The sequence below is a fragment of the Myodes glareolus genome, chromosome 20 (genome assembly GCF_982192425.1).
Source record: "Myodes glareolus chromosome 20, mMyoGla1.1, whole genome shotgun sequence".
NCBI classification, from domain to species: Eukaryota; Metazoa; Chordata; class Mammalia; order Rodentia; family Cricetidae; genus Myodes; species Myodes glareolus.
Genome location: NC_142045.1, coordinates 42,007,178 through 42,033,564, shown reverse-complemented (window position 1 = coordinate 42,033,564; position 26,387 = coordinate 42,007,178).

The window sequence follows — 26,387 nt, the reverse complement described above, 5'->3', positions numbered from 1 at the left end:
AGGGAAAAAAAAATCCTTGAGTAACATTGCATTCACACAATAATCGGAAGGATTTTGAATTTGAATGGAAATTATATGTATAGTATGAGCTTTAGAAAGACAGCCAAGCCTGACAACTAAATCTGAAACCCTGCAGGCAAGGCTCCCGCAGCTGGGAGCTTCTTCAAGGACAGGGCCCTGGAATGCTGAACTGGTAGCCTTTGTGTATGCAGAACTCTTTCCCGGAAAGTCTCTTTGCCCTTTGTAGGCCTCGGTGTCTTCTCTGGGGCTTTCCTTGGGAGCTCCTTAAGTTCATGGGCGGCATCTTCTAAACATCTGTTGTCCACAAGGCTCAGCATAGAGCAGGCATTTGGTTACCTGCAGGTGAGGACTGCTTTGAGCTCTCTTGACATGAATCAGTAGATGGGAGAGGTTTCTCAGGGATGTGGGTCACAGTGGAGTTCCCACATCTTCAAGAAGCTCAGCTCTTCCCTGCATGTGGAGCCAGATACCTCAACTTTCCTGAGACCCCCCTGTTTCCTCTTCGAAGTGGTGTTTGCATTTGGGGTGTTTGAGATGATCTCAGAAAGTACTACACTGAAGGTGCCCAGCCCAGCCCAGAGCCCAGCACTGCAAGCGTCCTCTCTGTCACTGTGACTTCCGGGTAGCAGATTTGGGGAAAGGACATGGAGAGCATGAGGTATTGATTACCCCACGCACATCAGTCAGTCCTACTGTGGGCATCCACAAGGCAGAGATGTGCCTCCCTGAATGTACCCCACAGAAAGGCTGATTGCTTCCATTCCATTTCACTAAGAAAGATCTGAGGGGAGGGGAGGGGAGGGGAGGGGAAGGGAGAGGAGGGGAGGGAAGGGGAGGGGAAGGGAAGGGAAGGGAAGGGAGGGGAGTGGAGGGAAGAGTAGGAGAGGAGAGGAGAAGAGAGGAGAGGCAGGGAGGGGAGAGGAGAGGAGAGGAGAGGAGAGGAGAGGAGAGGAGAGGAGAGGAGAGGAGAGGAGAGGAGAGGAGAGGAGAGGAGAGGAGAGGAGAGTGGAAGACAAGACAATAGTTCTTCCCAGGCGGCTGACACACTCAGTTTGTGTTGGCAGACTCCCTGTGACCCTGCATGTTTAGTGCTTAGATCTGTGTGAACCCCAGACATTGAGTCAGCCATTTTGCACTTGGGAATTTTGAGATGGATGGAAACAAGCCAAAGGATCAGAGCTAGAGACCAAAGTCTGGGTGCCGTCTGCATGGTGGCTTCCCTCTGGCTGCTTACTGGGGACACTGCCACTTAGGCTCTGGGAGAGACTGGATTTGCTGCTGCTGAAGGGAACAGAAAGATGAATGCCAGGAAAGAGGAGGGTCCTTGTCCTGGGGTGGGTGACACAGGCAGCCCCGTGAAAAACAAGCAGGGTCATTGGATGTCACAATAAGGAAGTCCTTAACGGCTTTTCTTCAAGAGAAAGTCAAGCCAGCTAGGGAAGTAACTCAGTGGGTAAAATGCTTGCTGTTCAAGTGTGGAAGTCCTGAGTTTGATCCATGCTCTCGTGTGAAAATCTGGGCAAGGCAGTACACACACCTGCAAGTTCTGGGTGGCGGGGAGGTGGGGATGGGGGGGTCAGAAGCAGACAGGTCCTTGGCCAGTCAGTCAAGCTGAATGGATGAGCTTCAAGTGCAGTAAGAGACCCTGTCTCAATAAACAAGGTGGAAAGACACTGTAGAAGACACCCCTGGGCTACGCACACACACACACACACACACACACACACACACACACACACACACACACACGGAGGGGCACGGCTAGGAAAACCTGCTATGGTTCAGCAACCCCATCCTCCATGGGCCGAGCCCGTGAGATACCCAAACATAAGAATTGCTACAAGCTAAGCCTGGGACCTCTGATTTCAAGCCAGGCTTTCATGGAAAGGGTGGGAACCACAACCTCAAGTCAAATCCAGGCATGGAAGTGACCCTGTTCTCCTGTGAGTCAGTCGACAACTCTCCGAGCTGCCCAGTTAGATAAGGAGACAGCTGTGCTTGTAAACTCTTTAGGTTGGATCCCTGTTGTTTGGCCCAAACCCAAAGACTTTCCTCATTGCAGATTTTGGACAGGCCTGATTCTAGTCCAGGAACACAGAGTGGCTAATTGGGTGGTTTTATCCCAGCGGCCATGGCTTCTCTGTCTTCCGATGAGCTGTGGTTTGCAGAGCTGGGCTCCAAGCAAAGCAACAGGGATTTGGTGGACACAAGAGGCGTGGTGGGCACCTATAACTATGCTATGCCTCTGTGTGTGTGTTTTCTTGGGTATTTTACCTTGCTGCTTCTGTACAGGCTTACCCTTGTACTCCTAACACAAGGGTGTTTTGTGTGTAGATAGCGCCCTGTTTCAGGTGACTTGTCTCTGCTGGTACCACCCTCATTTTCTTACTCTGAAAAGTCACGTAAAGAAAACTGTCTGCAGTTCTTGATGTGACGCTAAATTTACCTGTGCTGTGTGACAAAGAGCTGCATAGTCTTGAGCCCTAAACTGAGCTCAGGGAGCGATGCTCTCAGGGAGGAAGAGGTGACACACATACCTGTCCCTTGCTGCTTCTCCCCTCCTTTTTTTGGTCTTGTTTTTCTATCTACCACAGAACTACCTTTGGACCTCAGTCCCTCTCCATTGTGAGGCGTTCTGTTCCTTTTTCTGGGGAGATAAGAGCAGACATCTACATGTCCGCGGCAAGAAGCTAATTCCAAACCAAAGGAGAGATTCTACCCAAGTCCACGGCGATGAGCTAATGAGGGCCTTGGGTTCCTTGCCGGGGTGACCCAAACACAGCCCCAGCACCGAGAAGTCGCACCTCAGCAAGGGTAAGACCCCACCAAGGCAGCACCGTGGAACTCTTCCTCCAGCCAGCCTTCCACCTTCTGTCTGACCACACCCCACAATCACAGGCTGCTGAGGGGCAGAAGGAAACAATGGGTGAATCCCAGGTGAGTGACCAGTGATTCTAATGAGATAGGGTGACTCATCCCAGGACAACTTGACTTAGCTATCACTGTATTGTTCTGCTTATTTTGTTGCCATGACTACAAGGCCAGTGTTATCTCTGCTCCGTGATGATGCAATGGGGTGGTCATGGTATGCCTGAAGGGAAAAGCCACAGAGCAGGAAAAGCTGTTGGTTCCTGCTATTTGCTCGATGGGGGGCGGGGGTCACAATTTCTGGTGTGCTGAGGGAGTGCGGGGCCTCTTTCGGCTCTGCAGGAGACTATGGGAGAGCTAAGAGGTCCCTGATGGACTGCCTAGCACGCCTGATGTGGTCATCAGAACCCTGCCTCTAGCTTGCCGTGAGCCAACACTGTTCACCACTCGGTTTCTATCTCAGTCGGAGAATGGCCTTTTCTCTAGGTATAACTCGAGCATCCCGTGTCATTTTGGAGTAGATATTTCTTTGGTCCAGTAGCCATGGCAACTGATTGAGCCGCCTTTTGCAGGGATAGCTGGGTCTATGGTAATGGTAACAGAGCTACTGACACTTCCTGGCAGAAGGAGGGGGGACTCCAGCTGTTTCGCCACTCGCTCACCTCTCAGCTGCAATTGATCTCGAGAGACTGGTTACTGCAAAATTAATTGAAAAGGAGTGTTTCGTGATCTTGCGTCCATGAGGCCATTGTCCATGAAGGGTAGGACTTTGTGGGGACACAGCTGGTTTAGGGTCACCACAAGACCCACCACAAGTAACTCACCCCTTCCCCGTGCTCTGTGACAAGCCCAATGAACTCACTGGTTTGTTAAGTAGGACTTAGTTCAGCTGGTACCTTGGTTATCACTGGTGTCCTATCTGAGGTATGTATTCCTCTCACACTAGGAAAAGTTTACGTGTTTAGTGTTGGCATGGGGACTTATGCTATGGGAGAGCCACGCCATCTCCAAAGATGCCACAACAACCTCTCTGTCCATTTGACAAATTGTCTAAGAACATCATCCAGCCCACCCTTCTTCCTCGCCAGATAAGGAGCTGCGCGTCAGTCCTGTTGCCAGGCCATTCCCATAAACGCTTGGCCCGGTGGGCCCTGCTGAGGCAGGCATCATTTTAGCCCCAATAGGCTGGCACGTTTCCAGGTTCCCTTTGTCGGCGGACACATCTTGCTATTGAATTCTGAGTGTGAATCAGAGGGTTGCTGAAGCCTTGGGCAGGCTGATTGAGCTTGGGCTCTCCCCTGGCCCACACCAGTGTACAGAGCCAGCCTGACCTGCATCGAGTCTATTCTGTGTTAGTGCTGATGTGACTCTCAATTCAGTTTCTACCTTACCCTCATCCCTGGGCTGTAGTCAGAGCCACGGAGAGTCTGTGTTGGTTTCTGCGGGAGTTATGGCCCACAGCCCAGCATCTTAATTGGCTTTGGTTTGAAAATAAATGCTTTGCTGGACAATGGCATGTCTCCACTCTGTTTTAGAAGAGAATTTTGCTTTGTGTAGACTAATGTTTAACTTTAATAATCTTTTCATTAGCCCTGAAGACTGCGCTAATGATTCAAAGTTGTGCTTCATCTTTTGTGTCGTCTGTTTTCCCAGAGCCTAAGCTGGCTGCAACTGGGCTGTTAGATAATGCTGGTCTATATTGTGAGGTTAAACAGTCTAGAATCCAGCTTCCAGCCTTCCTGTGTCCTGGCTTGTACTCTTCAAAGAGACTGAAAAAAGAATATTTTATGAAATAAAATTATTTGTTTTGCAGCCAAAAGCTAAGAACTCCTAGGAGCCTAACTAAAGCTGCCATGAAGTTGGGGGGGGGTTGTCATGGAGATGTGGGGGACACCTGGAACATGCTGAGTCACTCTGCAGCCTAGGGTCATGGCTTCTGTCACCCCTCTGATGAGCTGTTAGATTGGCGAGGTCACTGTGAGGATCCCAGTAGCTAGTTAGGTGACAGCAGGCTTAGAAGGTCAGGGAGCTTGGACCCTGCCTGGTAATCATCAGTTTACAGCACCAGATCCTGTCCCTGCAGGACACTGACTCCTGATCCAAAGACCTGCTATGAGTCACTACCTCTGACCTGGGTGGAGACGTAACATTCTAAACTTCCTACAGCGCACGATTACTATCTAACCAGAGGCTTTCTGATAAAGAACAAAGGCACAGCATTGTCCCCTGCCCTAAGAAAGCCAATCCGAGTGGGGACTACCAGTGTAGCTCAGTTGGTAGCACTTACCCAGCACACGCAAGCCTTGGATTTAATCTTTAGTGCCGCATACAGTGGGACATGTTCTTGTAACCATATTACTTGGGAGTTGGAGTCCAAAGGATCAGAAGTTGAAGGTCATTCTAGGGTGCACAGTTTGAGGCCAACCTGGACTACATGAGAACCAGCTCAAACACACACACACACACACACACACACACACACACACACACACACGCCTACATAAAAATGTGTGTGGTACAAAGATCTCTCCTCTAGCAACCTTCTCTGGAGCTGGAGAGACGGCTTAGCACTTAGGGGCCTTGCTGTTGTTGCAGAGGACATGAGTCTATCCTCGGTCCCCACATGTTGGCAAGCAACTGCAGCTCCCATTCCAGGGGAGCCAACCCTCCCTTCCAACCTCCTCGGGCACTACATGCTTATCATGCTCAGTCACACATGCAGGCAAAGCATCCATCCATATGAAGAAATTGCTAAGGAGATGTCTTAACATACATACGTTATGAATATACAGATGTCCATAAATACATACATACATATATATATATATATACACACATACATATATACATGCATAAAATGTTAAGGAGATGTCTATTTCTGAGTGGTACATACATACATAATACATATATACATACATACATACATACAGACATTGTTAAGGAGATGTCTACCACTGAGTGGTACATAAATACATAATACATACATACATACATACATACATTGTTAAGGAGATGTCTACTTCTGAGTGGTACATACATACATACATATGTACGTACATATACATACATACATACATACATAAATTGTTAAGGAGATGTCTACCTCTGAGTGGTACATACATACATACATACATAGTTAAGGAGATGTCTACCTCTGAGTGGTACATACATGCATACATACATTGTTAAGGAGATGTCTACCTCTGAGTGGTCTCTTTGGCCATTACTCACTTTTCCTTGCTAGAGTGTTTTCCTCTGAGGCCCATTGAGTCTCAGTCTCTCTCTCTCTCTCTCTCTCTCTCTCTCTCTCTGGTCTTGGGTGCACACCACTTCACTTTGTAATTAACTCTGTCTCTTTCGTGCTCTGTATGTCACATCGGAATCACTTCACAGAAATCAAATGGATGGAGAAGCTCATGGGAGGCCAGCATGAGATCCTGGCCCCAAAGTCACTGCCACAGTCCAGGCCTGTGTCTACGGTAGGATGGAGAGATCGCTGTGGGAAGGCCTGCAATGAGGAAGCCATGGGACCACTTCCTGAATAAGAGAATAAGTAGCTATCGCTTGGTTCTTACTAGAATGGAGTTCTCGGTGGATTTCACACACAGAAATTACATCTGTGATATCGGGGTCAATTCCCGCCGGCATCTTAGAGCTAGGAAATGTATCTGTTATCCAAAGTTTTCTGAGAAAGTATTATTTTTTTTGTACATTGGTCAAAAGTCAAATCATTAATTGCCAACCAATAAAGGCAGAGCCATTGGGAAAGATAATTATTAAGAGTTTTAATTGCCCTGGAATTCCACATAGAAAATTTTATATTCTGTTACATCTGAGACAGCTGAAAACTCTGAGAAACTGTGTAAGCTCTTTGGGCAAAGCAGACTTTGATTTTTTTTTTCATTAAAGAGATTTATTTTATTTCATGCATATGGGAATTTTACATGCACGCATGTAAGTACACCATGTGTGTGCCAGGTGCCTATGGAGGGCAGAAGAAGGCATCAAGTCCCCTGGAAGTGGAGTTGGAGACAAATGTGAGTCACCATGTGGGGTGCTGGCAATTGAACCCAGGGCCTCTGGAAGAGCAGCCAGTGCTCTAACCACTGAGCCATCTCTCCAGCTCTAATTTGGTTTCTTTAACATTCCCTAGAAGTGGCCCTAAGTGCCTGGGACTAGTGCGTAAGTCAGTTACAGGAAGATTTGTTCAGTTTCCTCTTAGCTGGATTGTAATAAAATGAGATGTGTATGTATTTCTATAAACTTACAAGGAAGTGAACCGTGAGGCAGCCGGCTGCACCGCATCTGCAGCCAGGAAGTGGCGAGGAATCAAAGTTTGTGCTCAGCCCACTTTCTCCCTTTCTATTCCGCCCAGACTCCCAGTCCACAGGATGGTGCCATCACCTTTAGGTTTGTTCACCTAAACAGGCCGGTTAATCCAATCAAGAAATTTCTCCTCTGGTTTGCCCAGAGATTTGTCTCCTAGGTGATCTTGATCCCATAAAGCTGACAATAGCTACTCACCATCCTGCCTTCCAGTACTACGGTGGCAGGAAAGAGAGCTGAGCCTCCGGCTTTCCCGCCCAAGATCGGATGCTAATTCATTCACTCTTTCAATAAAATTTACTGAGTGTCTAGTACGCCAAGACAGTCTTGGAAATAGTCTGCGTTGCCATGTGTGACAAATTAGTATTAATTGTTAATTTTGCAGGAGAAACTGATTATGGATCAATAGGAGCAATAAAGGGTAGTTCAGAGCGCTCCCCGAGGCGTGCTGTACAACCTCATTATATAGGAAGCAGTGTGGGAATGACCCTGCCCGTTTGGGCAGGTGGGTACTATCAAACTGCCCCTATGTGTCTTAGAAGATGACTAGGTGAAGAAGCCAGCAGGCAAAGAAAAACCTTCAAAACAAAGGAGCCTTCCTCTGGGGATACAGGCAAAAGTAGAAGTATTGCAGGAAAGGGCTTGCCATCATGATCTTGGGGGAGGGGGAGTCACGGGTTTATGAGATTCATCAGGAGGTGAGCGTATGATTCAGCAGTTCAGAGTTAGCACAACCTAAACAACCTGGTCTTGGTTCAGCAGATGTTTCCTATGACTTCACTTAAGATGCCTTCAAAAAAAAATCCAGCCACTGGATGGAAGGCTTACAGATGCGAGTCCGTTAACTGTACCCGAAGCAACACAATAGCAGGGTTCTGATACGGACCACGCCAAGGAAAACACGTCACGGGCTAAGAGGGGCTCTAGAGATGGTCTCAGGGTTATGGCCTCGTAAATACTTTCCTTGTCCACTCCGGAACTAAGGTGGAGGCGACTCTGAAGCTGGAGGGTGTTTTATGCAGAAGCCAGGCTGATCAAGACCTCGTGAAGGCGGGCCTGCCATAAGCGAATGCCCTGCAGCTAAAATACGATTCGAATAAAGGAAACGCAGGTAGCAGTAACTAGACGTCAGCACGATAGTCTATTCTGTCGTGAGAGACAGACGCTGACCGGGTTTCTGTATTTATCGTACTTCATTAAAGTGGGGCCGAAACAAAAAGGTTTACTGAAGGCTTAGGATCTAGTGGCCGTCGTCAAGGGGTAGAGGAGAGAGGTCACCTCAGGCCTCTGAAGAACAGGACAGTGTTTCATTACAGACTCTACCTCATCACCCGGCGATTTCCACTGCAGTCCAAACGCAGCTTTACTGCACTGTGGGAACAGTCCGCAAGGGCGCTTAGAACATCCCAGCCCCGCCCCTACCCGCGAGTCTCTTGTGAAGTCTCTCTCTCTGTCTGTGTGTGTATTATTGTGATTATTTATACTTTGGCTAAGATTATCCCTGTTTAGTTATTCCGTTTCCTACTCTAAATATTGGAAGCACATCCGAGAAGTCAAATTACCAAATATACTTACAACAGAACAAACCGTGGAACACAGTGGAGGGTATGGGGCAGCTGTGTGAGTGGATTCCCACCACAAACGCTGTTGATATTATGAATAAATAACAGGGCGCATATATTTGTACTGGGCTTTTATGAACATGTAAGTACTACGGTGATTAATAGGCTATTTCAGAGCATTTCTGGGTTTATAGCTTTTACCATTATGTTTTCCGCTAAACGGAATACTAAAAGTATAATTAGCATAAAATGCAGAATCCTCAAAAATTATTGACATTAGAAAGAAATTCTCAAACCCATTGCTGAAAAAAATTGAGTTGTCAAAGGTGGAACAACCTCCCTGAGTTTAAATATTTCCTATTTTCCCCCGGGGGACTATCAGGGGGAGAGACGGCAGGAATATTTTAGGATATTATGGCTCATACTGCATCTGTTTCCACAAAAATTACATGCCTACGTTCAATTGTGTAACCCTTAAATAGGGTAAATTATAATCCTATCAAATTGAGAATATATAATCCTTTAAAAACACATTTAAGATGGAAGCCATATGTTAAAGTGAGTGGATCAGGTGTTGAAATAACGTGTTTTACTTTCAAATACATCACCCCAGTGTTTTAAAAGTTACAGAGGAGAAGTAGCAGCCCGAGTGTGCTGGGATAAACGATCAGGCTCATTGTCCTGTTGCCGGAGGATGTTGTTTTGACAGCTGCACTTTGGCCAAGAGTAACCTGACAGAACGCGGCTAATGAGATGTGTGATGGTTAACACTGATTGTCAGCTTGGCAGGGTCTCCAAACACACAGGAAGTACAGCAAGGCTTGCCACGTCTGTCAAGGACGTTCTAGGTTGGCTTAACAGAGGTGGGAGGACCCACCCTAAATGTGGGCAGCGCGATTCCGTGGGCTGGCTTCCCAGACAGAATAGAAAGAAGAAAGTGGGCTGAGCTCCAGCATTTGTCTGTCTGTCCCTGCTTCCTCACCGAGGAAGCAATGTGACCAGCTGCCTCACACTCCGGCCACCATGCCCTTCCTGCTACGGTGGCCTGTGCCCTCAAACTGTGCGTCAAAGTAAACTCTCCTTTCCTTCAGCTGCCTTTGTCACAGCAATTACACAAGCAGGTGACGCAAGAAGGCACAGTCAGTGAGGGCAGGGAGCTTGCCTTCAACTTAGTGTTAGTGTCAGCACCCATGGGCACCACTTCTGGTCCCTGCTTGGGAGGTAGACTGTCCTGGTCAGCTGCTTGAGGGGTCTCCCTAACTCCAAGGGTATAGCCATTTGTCCCCTTGGGCCACCAAAGACACTTTTCATCAGGTTTAATCTATATCCCTTCTTTTCCTTCCTCTCACCATGTGCATTCACTCACCCACGCATACATGCATGCATGAAAACATTGTTTCTCATGTGCCCGGAGCTGTGCTAAATGCTGCGGATACAATGGTTAAGCAAGGAGGACACAACCAAATCAGTACACGGCAAAGATATGATAAACGGTAGGCGCTGTGTGGGCAAGCGCTGTAGCCGTGCTGATGTGAGCTCATGGTGGACAACAGAGAACCCTGCACTCAGATGGGGGGTTAGGACTGCTAACTGCAAGAAACCTGGCGTGGTGAAGAGCCAAACCTGCAGGAACATATGGCAGCTGGAAGCACGTGTTATTACTTAAATTCACATTGATACAGATAAACACATAAAGATTCATCTCCTCAAGCTTACCTTTCATGGCTAGATGCTGTTGCTCCTAGAGGTCATGGGCTTTTATACAAAAGCCCAAGTACTAGGCATAGGATACCTCCATATGAGCTGTTAGCCAGAGAGGTCTCAGAGGCCCCCGAGAGAATACAGACTACTGGGGCCAAAGAGATGGCTCAGCAGTTAAGAGCATTTGCTCATCTTCCAGAAGATTTGAGTTCTGATCCTGACACTCACGTGACTGGCTCTCAACTGCATTAACTCCAGTTTCAGGGGATCTAATATCCTCCTCTAGCCTTCATGGCGTGTGTCATGTGCACTTCCACGTACGTGTGTGTGTGTGTGTGCATGCACACACACAAATAAGTACAAATAAAAATCTGTTTTAAAGAGGCAAGCTGCTCTCATTGCTCTTGGGTGCCCTCCAGTACTGGGTGCAAGGTTGTGCTACTGAAGGCACCACATGATCTGAGCAGAGGGCGCAGAGACATTCAGGTGGGACAGTCGCAAACTCCCTCCTGATCGCCGGCTCTCAGTGCGCAGGAAGGTGCTAAGCTGGCTGGGGGTGGAGGGGAGAACGCATAATGGTCTCCACCATGTATGCTGCTTACCCTACTGGGCAAGATATGCCCACCGGTGCAATAGCGACTTGACCGTTTTGAGAATAACCAACTGCTTTGTGATTGGATCTGGGAGCTGCTTCTCAGGAGGAAATACAAACCTGATACTGTAAAGGGGACTGGGGAGAGCATGGGCCAAGAGAGAGGGACACTTTCATTGTTTCTCTAAATGAACATGTCTTTAAACTGCACTCTAATGTTTCTGTTTATACTGTAGATTCGTGCTAATCTCAGCCTGGAGCAGAGAAGTTCTTTTTAGTAGGGGGTTACAATTACTGAGCAGACTCCTACGTAGTCAAAAGATTGAGAGTAAGTGACCAATGATCCCTCAACCTTAGACAGGATTTTGTGTCTTACACACGCATATGCATGCACACAGGGCCCGGCAAACACTGCAGAAGAGGGGTGGGGAAAGAAATTGAGAGCTGGAAGATGGAGAAGAGTGTCATGACCTGGTGTGGTGCAGATCTCACATCGCTGCTGAAACCAGGAGCACACGGCGGCTGTGGATACCTGCACGAGGCTAGACCACACGAGGCCCCACCTCTGCTGAGGAATGAAAGGTTCTTAGGGGTTTCTGGGCTGGGGGTATGCTCTCTAACGGAATGGTCACTGGGAAACTAGGTAGGAAAAAGAGGTTCAGGGGAAAACGAAAAGAGATACTAGAGGGTAATGTGTGTAATGTAATTATAGCACACTTGTTATATGTATGCGATTGCCAAAATATTAAAATAAAAAATCAGTTCCTGCCACAGAGGCCACATTCAAGCATCCAGCAACTCCGTGGGGCTCCTGCATACAGAGGAGCAATAGTGACTTCCTCACTGCCCAGTGATCCCCACGGGTCCCATTGGGCAATGGCTGTGTGGTGGGAGAGGCAGATGGCAAAGGTCTAAAAAAAAACAACCACCCCACACACACACACACATAAACAGTAAAGCAGCTCAGGAACGAGAGCTTGCAGGAGAGGGTCGTGAAGAAATGCTCCCAAGTGGACTGACATCGGACTCAGGGGAGATGGATTGATTGACATCGGACTCAGGGGAGATGGGCTGACAACAGATTCGGGGGAGAAGCCCCCCAAAGCATAGCAGAGCGAGTCTGGAAGTGGAAATGGATGAAAGAGGATACAATCCTTTTTGAGATGATACCATCTATCCAGGCTAGTCCTGAATTCTCTATATAGCCGAGGATGACCTCGAACTTCTGATATGCCTGCTTCTACCTCCCATTACTGGGATTAGAGGCATGATATTAATCCAGTTTATGGGGTGCTCAGGATTGAACGCAAGGTTTCATGCATGCTAGTGAAACACTCTACCAACTAAGCAACACTGCCAGCTAAGAATGCCTCACTTGAAAAAAAGAAAAAGGAACCACATATTTAATTAGTCAAGATGATGAGCAACTGTAAATCCAAGCCCTTGAGAAGTCTAGAAAGAACAATTGCTGTGAGTTTGGGGTCAGCCTGAGCTACCCAGTGAATCTAGGCCAGCCTGAGACCCTGTCTCCAAAACTCCTAAAACAAGTAACAACGACAACAGAACTCAAAGCAAAGGAACAACAAAAACATATTTAAGATACCACCATGGATTGCAACACCATGCTTTATCTTCAAACCTGGGGTAAGAAAGCCCCAGAGGAAGGCCACAGGAGAACCGTCGGAAGGAACAAACCAGATTCCAGGGGGAGCGGGAAGATGAGGGCTCTTCAGGCTGATGGTAGATCCAGGGTATGGAATATGCCGTGAGGCTCTGGAAGGGTTGGAGGATTTGTGCCAATGGAGAGAACAAGGACCTTGGCCGGACCGCACTGGGATTAATCATCCTAGCAGACTGGCACCTGAAGGTGTTTAGTCTTAGACATTAACTGCTGAAAACTAGATTGGCAGGCTGGGAGCGGTTAGTTGGCTCACTAGACCAGAGGTTATGAGCGTTCCTTCAAGCTCACGCACCATTGCCCAAAAAATTCTTGATCCAGAAGTAGCAGCTTCATGCCACATTGGTCTCAACGGCTTTGGTTTCAACACCTGCCGACTCTCTCAGAGGCTGGACACAGAGAGAGGGATCCTACAGGCGATGTCGAGAACCTCAAAGTCTATAAGTATCAGTCCAGTCTCAGAGACTGTGGTGTCGGCCACCCTATAAACTACTTCTCCATTGTCAAAGAGCCTGGAGCGGGTGAGTCCCAGGTTGTGAGTTTTCCCAACCGTCCTGAGTCAACAACACATTCTCCTCATTGGCTCCTGAGGGTAGAGCAGGATGTGACGTCACCACCAAGCCAGGCAATGAGAGAGCCCCATGCACATCCTGAATTTTAAATCTTGGAAACTTGTGAGAATTCAAGTAACAGCTGTTTTAAATTTAGTTCTAGCAAAATACAGCAAGAGGTTCGGCCACGAGATTAATAAACGCAAACTGTTTGAGAGGTTTATTTATTATTTGAGTTACGTGACCTTTCCCCCCCACTGACAAAAGCAATCAGGAAGACTAAAATGAAATCTGTAAAAAAGGAACTGACTGCCCAAGTCCTAAGTGTCACTGAAAACAAACTGTCATATACTTATTAAAGTTCCGACACCATGGGTTAGTGAGGCATTCACAATGGCCCACCCTCCCGGGTTCTGAATCTGATTGTCAGTACTCAGAATACTAGCCCTCAACCATCAAGTCCGCTTACTTAGAGACGTGGAAACTGAACATTTGTAGTGACTTTAATCTCTACTGACAACATGTCACCTGAGACTTAGCCCAGAGAAGGGCAGTAATTCTACAAGCTTTAAATCTCTCATGTTACAGGATTGCAGATCTTAATGCTTTACTATGAAACTGTGCAAGCCAGTGTTGGAAGTCACCTGACAACCACCCCACAGAGGGTCAGCAACTTCTTGACCTTGAGTGACTTTGGATGCACCGCAGTCTAGGGTGCAGTAGCTGATGCAGCGAGTGGCGACGTCTTGGCGTTGGGCTCCGGTGTGACGCGGATGCAACCTGCCCACAACGAGCTCCTCTCCAGGCCGAGACCAGCAAGGGTTTGTCCATTTACAAGGATGTTTACTCTAGCTCCCCTCCTTCCCCACAAATGTGTCTGTAGCTCTCAGAAGGAGATGTCACGCGCTGGGCAAAGGAAAACAGTATGCTGGGGCTAATTACCTGAGCTGAAGGAATGAGCATGGACCGCAGGGCATCAGGCACGTGCTTCTCAACCTTTGGAGTCCACGTGTCCTCATTAGTGCTGGAAAGCAGACCAGGGGTAATCAGTAAGTCCTGGAGCTCAAGAACTGGTCCCCAGCACAGCCAAAAGTTTTACATTGTTAAGAGATTCGGCGCACTGAAAATAGACCCCAAGCTGTTAAATGAGGAGACTGTGAGGAGCCAGTGCAGCAAGACCTGACTTGTTGACTTGTAAAGACTGTGATGGGAGGAGGACCTGGAGGGATGGCTCAGTGGTTAGCAGTCATTGCCGCCCTTTCAGAAGATGCACCCCACCTCCCTTTGGTCCCAGTACCCACGTCCTCGGTGACTCACAACTGCTTGTGACTCCAGCTCCAGGGTCTCCTATGTCCTTTTACAACCACTGTGGACAAATAAACTCACATACACATATTCCCACACAGAGAGGCATGAGTACATACAAATTTAAAGCAAAATATTAATTATAATATTATTAAAAACACTACAGATTTATCATTTTTTAAATGTGATGAAGCCATTAATGGCCCATTACTTTTATCCCAGCGCTCAGAAGGTAAATACAGGAGGATTGGGAGCTTCAGACCAACCTTGGCTACATAGGAAGCCAGAGACCAGCCTGATCTATATAGTGAAAACCTGCCTCAAAGTACAAGTGGAATGAATACAATTTTCAGAAGAAAATATATAAATAACCCAGAATACATGAAAAATGTTCAACATCTTCAACTCTCAGAAAGAATCAAAACTACATTGAGATTCCATTTCATCCCTTTCGGAATGACGAGACCAAGAAAACAAACACTGATATAAATGTGTGGCTGGAGAGGGGAAGGGACACGGGACAGGGAGGACACAGCTCTTATTCACTATTTGTGGGAATGTGTAATGGGGCAATCGTTGTGGAAGTAAATGCGGAGATACAAAGTTTTATAAAAAAATAAATTCTGCAGCCGCATGACCCTTTTATATTACCCCTGGGTGTATCTCTGAAGGCATCTAAGTCCTACACCAGAGGCATGTGTGAGGCATGTTTATGCTGTGTTGTCCACAATAGCAGATATGCCGCTGAGATGGCCAGCAGCAAATGGGTAAGAAACACATATATACACGGCGTATGTACACAGTGGGGCTTTACTCAGTCATAAAGAAGAACGGCATGCCACTTGCAGAAAAACTCAGGGAGACGCAGATCATTATGTCAAGTCAAATTGCTCGCATTCAGAAAGACCAATGCATTGTGTGTTTTCTCTCCGGTACAGAATCCAGGATTACACTACATGACCTGGAGGTAGACGGGTGAGCAATATGGGAGGAAGGATGGGACCAGCAGTGGTGGGAAACGGAGAATAATGGGGCAAATGTGAACAAAATACAATATTATACATGTGTATGTATGTATAAAATATCATGATAAACTGCATTAATTTGCATGTTAACTATGAAAACAAATTATAAAAAGAAAAATTTTGTGTCGGGGATGTAGCTCAGTGGTTAACATGCCCAAGGCTGTGGGTTCTACTCCCAGCACCACCAATGAGGCAACAATAATAAAATTCTTAATTCTTATTTAACTCTGATCTTAAGAAATAATATCTCTTCTCACCTCTTCAAATATTAAAATTTCAGGAGGCCACTGATAAAGAAAAATATCCTTAGCTAAAATTTGAATGCTATTTGGAGAAACCATCCATATCTTATTGTTAATAGTTAGTGTACTATAAAATATGAATTTAATTTTTAATTTTAATTCTAATTCTTGAAGGGATTCTTTTCTTTATCTCCAGAAAACCTAATATATGTGTAGCACTTATTTAAACACCCACTAATGTATTTGCTCCCATGGATTCAAAGTGTAAAATTACTTATTTTCTAGACAGAGAAGCAGATGAATACACATATTTATCTGACGAATTTAGACCCACTAAAGCTTTACTGATAGTGATGTTTCTTCAGAGACTGATTTACCAACAGACAGAAGTATTTTTAAAACATAGTCTCGGAAATCAGAGACAAATGGATTTGAAATGGAGTTTTTGTTTCTTACAAATTGCTTTGCGTCTGGTGGGATTTTCAAATTCTGACTCTAATGAGATTTGGCTCCATGTAAATTCCCTGTTAAAAGGCCTGGGCTGGTGCAGTCCTATAGACATTTATTCACCCCCCCCCACACACACACACACACACACATTACACGCCATTTTGGTTGACGAGAGGCGGAGAAAAGCAGATCCTATTCATTAGACTGCCCACGGGAAGAGAGGTCTATGAAAACAGGTTTTTGAAGCCTTTGCCATTTGTTTGCTGGGATGATGGCAATGTTGAACTTGAGAAGTGTGTGTTTGTGTATGTTAAAATTAAATCTGGTAATTAGTTTACTTTAGACAATGACCGCTCAATTTACTTAGAACCCGCTACACGCCAGGCATCTTGCCAAGTGTTGCAGAGGATAGACAGTTGAAGAAGTTCCCTTTTCACTCTGAGGCTGGTGAAGCCCACAGTCAAGAAGTAATTACGGCACTGCATGCTTAAAAGAACATATGAAATGATACTGTGATATATTTCACTGTAACGCGTAAGACTAAAGCCGAAGTTCATAGTGAGTGAAGACTTTGAAACTATGCGCACTGACCCTTAAAGAGATTTATGAAAATGTCTTTTAAAAAAGAAGCTGGACGCTCAGGGGTTAGGAGCACATCCTGGTCTTGCAGAGGATCTGTGTTTGGTCCCCAGCACAGAGGATGGACAGCTCACAATCTCCTGTAAATGCAGCACTAGTGAGGCCTGGTGTTCTCTTTTAGACTTTAAGGGCACCATCACTCAGTGCACACATCCACATCCAAACACACATGTGTGCACATGCCGACACACACATCCATACCCACACATACTCACACCCCCCACACAATTAAAGATAAAATAAATCTTTCATAAAGTTATAAAAACTTAAGATGCAATTGACTAATTCTTCCCAAAGCCTCTTATTTTGCATTTCTAATTGAACATGTCATATTGTTTCTCTTTCTTGCTTCATGAGTACCTCACCTTTGACTGGCATCTTTCCTGAGCCTGACAGAGGCAAGTGTGAGCTCAAAACCAGCCTGGTCCTCATAGCGAGTTCCAGGCCAACTAGGGATACACAGTGAGATTTTATTTGTATTTTTCTCAAATTTGGTTTTAGGGAATTGCATGGAAAAGATCATTTTCAGATGAACCTCGAAGGAGATGGGAGCTTTCTGAGGACTAAACGAGCCGGAATCTGAGGACTTACAGCCTCAGACTCTGCAGGTGCAAACAATAGGGAGGAGTGAGGAACGCTCCGCTTGGAGGAGCAGGTGGCACCCCGTGGGCTTCTGGGAAGTGAGGAGAAATGGTAGCAGATTCAACCAGGAGGGATTGGAGTCAGGCTGTCCTGGGTCTAAAGGTCATCCCAGGCAGTTAAAAAACAGAGAAAGGCTTTGCTGCTTTGATATAAGCTTTTATTTGTAAATAATAACTTTCAAACTCACAAAAAAGTAGCAAAAGTAGCTACTGTAAGGTTCACCCTTTACCCAGAATGATCTGTCGTTGATTTCTCTGTCTTGTTGCTTTTTCAATGGATCGTGATGGATATAGATAGATATATGGATAGATAAGTGATGTAGATAGACAGATGACAGATAGATGATGTAGATAGAAGATAGATAGATAGATAGATAGATAGATAGATAGATAGATAGATAATAGATAAATGATAGATAAAGTGTATATTACATATGTGTATATACTTATATACATACATAACATTTTCTATACCATTTGAAAGTAAATTGAATGCATGGCCATAACCCTCTTTTCCTATAACTTGCTTTTTCTCCCTATAACTTTGTTATCTATTCTGAAATTTATGTGCCAACTCTGTCATGTAAGGCTAATGGCTTTTACATAGCCCAATGGCTTGTTGCTCTTAGTTGTCTTATGCATCTATGACTGAGGTGTAGAGTATCCCTACAGCATTGCCGTGACTTGCACAAGAAGGACTACATATATAGTTTTAAGCTTTATCTCTTTAACTTATGTGAATGTGTGCACCTATGTGAATTTATGTGCACCATGTGTGTGCAGGTACCCACAGAGGCCACAGGGTGTTAGATACACTGAAGTTAGGGTTGCAGCAGCTTTCAGGTACCACCGTGGGTGCTAAGAACCAAAGAGAGGCCTGTAGATTAAAAGAAGAGTCTTTAGGGGGACCTAGAGGAACTCTAGTGTAGGGTCTACTCTAGTCTAGAGGGTGATTACTGATGTTTAGCCCATTCAACAGTGTGGTCTTCAGATCACTTTAGGGAGAGCAAAACCTTGAAGGGGAAGGAGGGACTCCAGCCATGTTCTCCTCCTCTTGGGGCTATCTCTGCCACCCTTCCTGCTGAGGGATGCAGCTTCACCTTAGGGTTAAAACCATGAAGTCAACTGATACTTGAGGGTGAACTAGAGTAAACCTTCTCTCGTTGGAAGGCATCGGCTTAGGTGATTTGCTGTGATAATAGAAACTGACACATTAGGCGGGACTGATAGTTAGGGGAATTTTCTGCTCCTAATATCCATGACCGCCACATGAACGCAGGAAGTTTGGCCTTGAGTAAAGCAGAGGATTGGAATGTATCTAGGCGTGGAGCCAGGATCAGTGATGGTTTTGCCTCCCCCACCCTCTCAAAAAAAAAAAACACAAAACAAAACACTAGGATTCTGGGAAATGATAAAGAACCTTTGAATGGGTCATGGTGGTGCTTATATATGTTTGGGTTTGAATTTACACTGAGTGAACGGTTCAGGAATATTTTCCCTGAAAATAAACACCGAAAGAAGGCGATGATGACTCACATTGGTCTGATAAAAGTGGATGAAAACTGCTTTGGAAAGATGGAGCCTTATCATAATTCATGTAAGATTCCCACAGGTTGAAATGTGTGGGGCATGAACTCAACCCAAAACTATAAAAACACAGAAAGGGGAAATTGGTTCTAAGTAGAAAGCAGCAAAGGCAAAACAAACAAACAACAAACAGCAGCCTAGCTAATTCCTGCTAACTTCAAGCAGAAAAACTATCACCTTCAGACTGTAAAACAAAGCAGACATCCTCAGAAGGCCCCGTGGGTAGAGCGCTTGCTGCCAAGCTTGTCGATCTGAACTTGATGCTTAATACCACATGGCGAAAGGAGAAAACTGCCAGCCACATGAACCACTCTCTGCCTTCCCTATGTGCCTCAGCGCGTGCAAGGTATGGTCAGTTTGGGTTAAAAGAAACCTAGTGACTATTGCAACTCTGGGCAAAGTGGCAGGGCAGGTGGGAGGGCGGGAGGTGTGCCAACGGAGCGGCCCACAATTTGAAACATGATTTATCTGTCTCTGGGCCTTTCTCGTTAGTGTCTGCATATCATTTAAGTAACCAAAATCACGGAACGTAAACCACAGATTGGAGCTAGCGGGTATGCACTGTGCCCACAAGCCTTCCAGTTAGGCATGTTGAAGGCATTGGCGTAAATAGCCCTATTTGCACAATAGCCCTATAATGAAAGATTACATAGGAATACATAGAGAATTACATAGGAATTACATAGGAAGAGAGCAGAGAAACAAATGAGAAACCACTGGGGCTCTCCCACTTGGAAGTCAAAGCAGGAGAGAGGTCTCCAAAGAAGCCAGAGGGACAACAGGACAAGAGGGGAGACAGAGGGGCAACAGGACAACAGGGGGGACAGAGGGGCAACAGGACATGGCTACAGCTGGATTCTTTGTGGCAACTTCATCTTCTCACCGGCACAGACATGAGTATCCCACTGCATTTAAATGTTTCTATTTCTCAGGTTTGATTTGTGTGTGATTGTGTATGTGGTGTGTGTGAGTGTGTGTGGTGTGTTCTTGTGTGTATGCAAGTGTTTGTGCCTATATTCACATGTGAAGGCCAGTGGACGATGCCTAGGGGTCTTCTCTGCCACTCTCTATTCCCTTGAGGCCTGGCCTTTCACTGCACCTGGAGCTAGACTGGCAGCCAGCACACCCCAGAAATCTCCACAGTGCCAGGGGTTACAAGTTCATGGAAAGCCATACCTGCATACCAGGGATTCGAACTTGGATCCTCACACTTACACAGCGAGTACTCTTACCCGATATATCATCCCCTTAGCCTCAGAGATTTCCTTTTCAAGATACCGTGTGTATTTGTTTTGAGGCAAGGTCTCATGCGTACTTGGTGGATCTCAATCCTCCTTCCAAGTGCTGGAATTAGAAGCATGTGTTACCATGTTTGGTTTAAAGGGTGCTGAAATCAAATCCAAGGCTTTGGACAGACGAGGCAAACACTTCATCAACTGAACTCCACCACTAGGGCTCTACTGTGGGCTCATATAAGCATCATCATAGACTAACCCTTGTCGCTCTCAATTCTTCAAAATCCCATGTTGATTACCCCACAGAGCGTCCTGTTGCTGATTAGATTATTAAAGTTTAATAATATGAAAATATGTCATGATATCTCTTTGAAGTGCTGACAACAGCCCATGTGGATATTTCTCATTCTCTCTCTCTCTCTCACTGACTCATCTCTCCAGAAGTCACCACCGTTCTTGGTGGTTTTCTGTTTTGTTTTATTTTGTTTGCTATTCTATGCTTATGTATACCCACAGTCGTAGTGTATGTGTATAGCCTGAGACTGTGATTAAAAGAATAAAAACATCCTGACACAAACATCTGAGGGAGATAAGGCTTATTTTGATTCGCAGTTGTGGCAGGGAGGTCCTGGTAGCAGAAGCCAAAGCAGCTGGTCACATTGTGCCTGCAGTTGGGACGCAAAGAACAATGAAGGCTGGTCCGGCTTCCTGCTTTCTCTGCAGTCCTGGACAGACACCAGCCCATGGAATGGCGCTGCCCACAATGATGCTGGGTCTGACCTCCTCAATTAACCCAATTAGGTAATTTCCCACAGGCTCTTCTCTGGGGTGATTTTAGCAACTGTCAGGTTGGCAATATGAACTATTGCACCCAAATTCTTATTTAGCTTTCATTTAAATGGTGAGTTCTGCTTAACGAGCCATTGAAACGTGCGTTCCCACGTAATATATTATAAAGACTGTAGAATTTAGCATATTGTTACTGTTTTATTGTATTCTATATATGTTAATGTTAAACTTTGCTTTCCACTCAGTTGTTATTAAGGCTGTTTCTAAATGGCTGACTCTCATTTGAACTACTCTGCTACTTCCTTGAGCTTAAAACAAGAGGCCCTCCATTAGCGCTGTTGCGTGGGCATTGACTTGTATTGATTTCAAACATTTTCTGTGAGGCAAAGCGCATGGACAAGGTGATGCTGGGGGAATTCTGTGACTGTAGAAACTGACATATAGTTTTTAATTTTAAAAATTATTATTTTGATCCAAGCACTTGGCAGGCAGAGATAAGATAAGTGTATTTCTGTGAGTTCCAAGACAGCATCTACTACAAAGTGAGTCCCAAATCAGCCAGGGCTCCATGGTAAGACTCTATCTCAAAAATATATCTTATTATTGTGTGTATGATGAGTCACTCACATGGAGGCCAGGACTTTCAGAAGTTGGTTCTCTCCCCTTGTTTGATGAGATGCAGAATTGCGTTTCTGCTGTGTACGCCAAGGCAGACGGTCCATAAACTTCCAGCCACTCTCCTGTCTCCACCTTCCATTTTACTGTAGCTATGCAGGGATTACACCACACACACACACACACACACACACACACACACACACACACACACACACCATTGCATCTGGCTTTTTCTTAAAGGAACATTGATGATCAAATGCAGGTTACCAGGTCTGCAAGTGTTTTTACCCACTGAGTCAGCTCCCAATGACCCAGGGAATGATGCCTAATTCAACCTCTTTCCCTAAGTGTAGATACCATCCTTGGAGTCTTGTATGGTGGGGATTTGGATAAGGGATGCTGAACAGATGTTTGCTGACAGGGTAAAATCACGACCGTGTTGATGACATATCTTCCTCCGATCCAGTTTCTTGTCAGTGTCATTGAGACAGAAGTAATGCTGGGGGATGGAGGAAAGGAGATGAGGTGGCAGGTTAACCGACACATGGGGACCTCAGCAGCGGCGCAGGACATTCCTCCTCGTGTCTTTGGAGGGTCCGCAATGCCTTCCTAGAGACCCTCCTTGTAGTAAGAAGGTGAAAGGTCTCAACAGATCTAACTACGGATTCTTCAGGGCGGTGGAGGCGCACACCTTTAATTCCAGCACTTAGGAGGAAGAGACAGGCCAGTCTCTGTGACTTAGAGGCCAGTCTGGCCTACAGAGCTAGCTCCAGAACAGCCAAGGTTACGCAGAGAAAACCTGTCTCAGAACAAAGCAAAACCAAAAACAGCAACAACAAAAAATAATTAACCATGGGAAAAACATCTTGTCAGATTTAAACCACTTGAGGGTCAGAGGAGAAGTTTCTCACACTCAGGAGATTCTGAGCCTGACAGTGTCTTTGTGAACCATAAGAAGGATGCCTTTTCTGCTAGGGAATCTTGTGTGTGTGTGTGTGTGTGTGTGTGTGTGTGTGTGCACGCACACACACACACGCATGCATGTGCATGCATGGGCCTGTGTGTGTGTGTGTGTCTGTTTGTCTATGTGTGTGCATGGGTGGACCCGTGTGTGTATATACATTGACCTGTGTATGTGCACGTGTGTGTGTGTGTGTGTGTGTGTGCATGGGTGGGTCTGTGTGTGTGTATACGTGAACCTCTGTGTGCGCGCACATGGGCCTACACACGTGTACCTGGGGAAACCCTATATTGAACGCATACACAAGCTACGTTGCTCCTCTTTGCATTTTATCTCATACCTTGCTGAACTGTAACCAACATCTCTTCATTTACATAAAAACTGTTACTAACCCCCGCTGCTCACCTGTTTCATGTTTTACTCTCAATAAATACACCTAGAAACAATGCAATTTTAAAAACAAAGTTACTTTTATTTCATGTGCGGGTGCCACACCCATGCCTGGTCCACAGATCTCCTGGAACTGTGGTGTCAGATCTCCTGGAACTGAAGTTACAGATAGCTATGGCCCACCATGTGAATACTGGGGACCAAACCCAGGTCCTCTGGAAACGCAGCCAGTGCTTTTAACCCCTGAGCCATCATTTCAGCCCTACACTCTGATTTTTTTTTCTAGCTGAACCACGCAGTTTTCTGACAAACTCTGTTGCTCCCATGACAAACCTCTTTCACACGCACCTCCCCAGGTCTCGTGACTGACGGGAATTTTTGATAGACTGTTTCTTACAGACGGACACTGGGGCTCTCAAAGGACGACAGTGGAATCCACCGACATGGACCGCACACTCTTGCAGACCAAACGACAGACTCAGGGCTTGCTTTGTCATTCTAGCTTTTAGCCATTGATACCACGCTCCCGCTTATTCCAGGAATGCAGGCTTTTTAAAAAAGAGTTAAACAAGATACACACGCCATGCTTTCAAATGGAACGCGGTGCCTCATAGTAACGAGTTTTCCATGCCTGCATATGAAACACGGGGGAAAAAGTATTTTTTCTGAGTTCTGCCTTATATACTACACAGAGACATTTAAATCTAGAGAGAAACAGCAGGCGTTTCCTCCTTGCTTGGGCAGAACTTTAGGGCAAAACAAGGAACCACAGCTTTGTCTCCTGACCAGATCAAATGAGGATGCCTCTCCCAATTTGTTGAGCCCCAAAATTTCTGGCTTTGGTTGTGTCCAATTAAGGGCTTTGCTTCCAGGTACATTGCTGTGGAGTTAACACAACTCAAAAATCCTTCGTGTAACCCCTATTTAGCATTTATCTAAACATAATATAAATATTTAAGGCTTCTAAGACTCGGGCCTATAAAATCTAACGATCATTGCCTGTTTACTCAGCTCCAGCTTCTCACAGTAAAATATTAAAATTTGGCAGTAAATACATAGACAGTAGGAAGGTGAGTCTATACACTGACCGAGCATTGCGGTCTCACTGTCAATTACCATGGCAACTTTTCTGTAGATAAAGGAAGCTCCTGACTTAGGAAGAACCACATTGATCACAGCTTGAAATTGTTTTTCGTGTACCCTCTTCCAGAGGCAAGGAGAGAACAGAGAAAATGTGTGCCATGGGAAACTTGCACTCCCATGCACCCACACATAGGCCCATGCACACACATACAGGCCCATGAACAGACACACACACACACACACACACACACGCACACACACACACAAACACACACACACACACACAGAGACAGGTTCATGCACGCACAGGAGAGAGCAGAGAAAATGTGTGCATGGGAAACTTGCACTCCCATGCACCCACACATAGGCCCATGCACACACATACAGGCCCATGAACAGATGCACATACACACACACACACACACACACACACACACACACACAGGTTCATGCACACACAGGAGAGAGCAGAGAAAATGTGTGCATGGGAAAGCTGCACTCCCCTGGTCTCCTCTTCTTAGGAATACCTTTCTGAAAGGTGACATGCACACAACACAAGATCTGGAGGACGATTCAGCGCCTCAGCCTTCAGGATGCCAACAGCGGCTGCGGCTGTCACTTTAAAAACATAAAGCAAATTCCAGTGCAATGAGCAACCTTGCTGATCATAATAAAATTAAACAAGATGTAACGTTAGAGGAAAACAGTAGGCGTATATGAGGGAAATATTATGTCCATTCCTTTTCAGACAAAACAGAAATGCAAACTGATGATGTGGGCAGATGAACATCCATGTATGCATTGGCCAGATGGCTTGTAGGTAAGGTTCTTGCCTTTAAGACTGAGTTCAGTCCCTGGGGAAAACATGGTGGAAGGGGAAAACTGTGTCCTGCACATTGTCTTCTAACACACACACACACACACACACACACACACACACACAAACTCATGGTCAAAAGAAGGAATCCAGGTATGATACATGTAGCTACCTCCTACCCCCACTGCAACCAAGAGCTTTCTAGGATCTGTATTAAGAGCTACAGGTATTATTGGCCCATTGCTTTTACTAGTGGCGGTCACTGACAGAACCAATGAACACACAGGAGTAACAAGTTACTCTACTGAGCAGACACTTGTAGAACCAATTTTATAGACTGCACAGAATTCCCAGGACTCCCTGTTTGCTTTGCACTTCCTCAGGAGCTTCCATCTCTTTCCTACTTGGCACCACCCCTCACTCAGACATCGTTCAAAGGATCGCTGTCAGTCAAAGTGTCCACACAAGCCAACAACTTCCTGCTGGGAGGCAGAGCAATGGTGCCGATTGCTCAGAGTTAGGAACAACACTCTCTCTTCTCATCTTCTACGCCTGTAAAGCAAGCTTTGACTCTAGACCCTCGTTAGCATAGCCATCCTCAGAAAAGATGAGACCAAATGGAACCGTTAGAAAATATTAAGGAATTAAAAGTTACAGGAGGCAACCAGAGTACTACTAATAAGAATTCAAACACTTTCAGATGGTATTTTTTAAATAAATAAGCATACTGAAGGTGTTAAAATAGCTGTCAGCAATATGGAATTCTGTTTCATCAAAGCAAAACCAGTTGTCCTGTGATACAGAACATAGGTTCGCATTTGCTGATGGTACTGCCTGGTATAACGGAAAGAGCTTGCAAACCTAGGTCGCAATTTCCTGTCTGTCACCAATTGGTGACTGCCTTTCGTCACAATCCCTCCTGTGTGTCTCAGTACTTTCCACAAGGCAACAATAATACCTAACTGTGTGGGCCATTGGTAAGGGCACAGCCTCGGTGGAAAGTGTCTAAAGCAGAGCCGGACACGCAGGAGCTTCATGGGAAGTTTCTTCTGTTGCCCTTGTTTCTTTACCGTGAAAGCCTTCTGGGACAGACATAAGAACCCTTTAACACTGTATGTAGTGAAGAAAAAGCTGGGGTGTTAGGGCAATGCAGAGAGCCTGCCTAGGACTCATCAAATCTTGGGTGCATCAGTACCATATAATCCCCTATGGTGGTGCACACCTGTAATCTTAGCCTTTGAGAAGTGGAGGTAGGAGGCTCACAAGTTCAAGGTCATCCTTAGTATGTTTGAGGCCAGTTTAACCT